The sequence below is a fragment of the Bos indicus genome, chromosome 3 (assembly GCF_029378745.1).
Source record: "Bos indicus isolate NIAB-ARS_2022 breed Sahiwal x Tharparkar chromosome 3, NIAB-ARS_B.indTharparkar_mat_pri_1.0, whole genome shotgun sequence".
Lineage (NCBI taxonomy): Eukaryota > Metazoa > Chordata > Mammalia > Artiodactyla > Bovidae > Bos > Bos indicus.
Genome location: NC_091762.1, coordinates 70,551,941 through 70,554,838, shown reverse-complemented (window position 1 = coordinate 70,554,838; position 2,898 = coordinate 70,551,941).

Below are 2,898 nucleotides of genomic sequence, written 5' to 3'. Positions count from 1 at the left end.
TGCTTCTGTTAGGTCCATGCCATTTCTGTCCTTTATCGAGCCCATCTTTTCATGAAATGTTCCCTTGGTATCTCTGATTTTCTTGAAGAGATCTCTAGTCTTTCCCATTCTGTTGTTTTCCTCTATTTCTTTGCATTGATCGCTGAAGGTTTGAGGAAAGAGAAGGTGCAAAATAGCCACATAGAGTGTTAAACAGAATGAGCTAGGCTCTCTGAGCAGTACTAAGGGTCACTTCCGATTAGAGGGTCATAATTTTGAAATAAGACCTATCAGGATGATTTAATCAACACTAGGATTTTTCCAATTGTGTACAATTACACAGTAGGGCAAGGGAGTTGAGGCTGTGTGGAAGGGAGTGATTGTCAATGAAATCCAAGCTAAATCAGGGAGGAAATGTGGTGACCCTGTGACAGTGAAAAGATGGTAACAGGAACAGAAAGTAGGGGAGACAGATTAGATGATAGATAGAAGATAGAGCAATATTGGCAAGAATAAGGGTTTTAAGGCTGAGTAATAAACACACACACACACACTATATATTTATATACACACATGGATATTGGTTTATTGCACTGTTTTCTTCTGCTTTAGGGTATATTTGAAAATCATCACAATAAAAAGCAGGGTTTTCTTAAGTGGTGAGATGATTTATGTGGTCAAAGTTTGTTGGAGTCAGGCTTCTGGAAAAAGTGAGCTAGATAGGAAGGAGGCAGAGCCCTGAGAGTGATCTGGTGGAAAGTGTGAGGTGGAATAGTTCGGAGAAGTTGCAAGCATCGCTAGGAATGAGTCCAGCAAGCTAATTAACCAAGGGAAGGTAGAGGATAAGATCATCGAAGAAGAGGAGACAAAGGAACCCGGAAGTCAGGGGTCACCTTTGTGATTATCTGCTTGGATAATAAAAACCCTGAGAGTCATGCTAGAGAACATAACAGTGAGCCAGATGCAAAATCTTTGACCAAAGGAGAGTGGCTCTGTGGAAAAGCTTGATAAACTGGTACCTTTTCAAGGAGAAACCATTCGGAATTTGCAAAGTCAGTGGGAAAGACACAGACCCCTGCTTACCCCACCATCACCCGCACACTCCTGGAGGTACAGGAACATGTAAGAGAAAACAGCTTCCTCTTGGAGAGCTCCGGGGAGGCAGTGTCCTCAGGAGAGGGCTAGATATTAAGGGAGAAATTGCTCTACTAAGAATCTAAATTAGTTGGTTACAGCACCTGAATGTTAAATTGGGCTATCCACCTCCTGGCAGTGAAAGTTTCATAAAGGGAGAAATGATAGGTTATGTAGTCCTTAGGACCTGACAAAAGGAGGCATATAATTTCTTCCAAAGAGACCGACATTTTCTAAAATCCCAAGAATTTTTCCCCCAGATCTATACTCACTTATATATCCCTAGCAACTAGAACAAAGCTTACAATATAATCAGAATACAAGAACTGTTTATTTAACCAAACTCATCTGGCAGGAAGATTCATAGTAGACAATACCTTTAATGACACTTTTTGAAGATAAAAAGCTTATCTTAACCTCTAAAGTAGGGCATAGTCGTGGGGTTGCTATTGATCATAGTTTTGAATCTGAGATGCTATTTTCAAAAGTGAACCTAATTATAAAATTAGCTGTAGCAGTACTTTTCTTACAGACACATTGTACAGTGTATTATAAGGCACAGAGATAGTTAATAGTTTTTAGTATTCACTTTTATTCTTTCATTTTGAAGAGGAAAACCTGCCATTTAAAAGCATGCAAAGCTAATTAAAGCTTTTCCACTATTCCATTATCTGAATGTAGTTGCAAATGCTGACTTAAAACTCTTATCAGAGGGAGACTCAACATTCCTCCCTGAACAGCAAATGAACATTCAATTAACACTTCAATACAAGTGTATTTTAAATAAAAATATACTTGATGGTTAATCTCATTCTTTATACATGCAAATACTAAATTTTAAAATCCAAAGAGAGCTGCCTCTCTTTTATTCTTTGGGGGAAAAAAGTCTTTTCTTTATTTACAGGGAAGACCGGAATTTTCTGAAGTTGTTACCAAGTTAGAAGAGTGTCTCTGCAACATTGAGGTAAGAAATTTACCTTCTGAAATATGTCCATTAAAAAGGCTTGGATACACAGAATTCTTGGGGGATGGATGTTGCTGGTACTTATGGAAAGAATATAAGTGTGAGTGGCCATAACTCCATTCATATTTTTACCCTGTCACTTAAGTTCTAATAACTGCATCTATAGGGACAAAGGCAAATTCAGAGTGAATTTGGGCTCTTCCAAGAAATGATCAGGCAAGCAAATGCATAATTTAAAAAATTGATAAGTAAAAATTTTAAAATATAACAAAAATGTTAGAAGATGATTTAAATCAATTTTTTCTATACAAAAATTCTTACATACAATGAAATGTAAGCTAAAACATTAAGCCATTGTCCATTTATGTTCAGTAAGAACAGAAAAAAATTGTTTCTAAAATTAGCATGTTAAGTTAATCGGGAGGCATTGCTTGTGTACCACACATATGTTGCATAAAGAGATATGTGTTGGTAATGAGGCTAATGGAATTTTCTTTCCTTAATATTAAGGAGCTGTTTGCTTTAATTTTCTCTATAATTGCCTTAATCTTCTATACACCTGTTCAGGAGATAGCATTTGAAAATAGTCAAGGGAACTGGAACATCAGCACTAATTCAAAAATAATAATATATTCCCCAATGCAGGTAAGTGCTACAAGAGAGGAAGATGGACATTACACATACAGGCTCATGTATAAATGAGTGTATGAAGTGTAGGGGCAAAAATGGAGAAAGACAGCATCAATCTGAGATTGCACAACTAAATCCCAGAGTGAAACCATCCAACAAAAGTTTTCTTTTTTAAAAATTTTAGCCAAGAG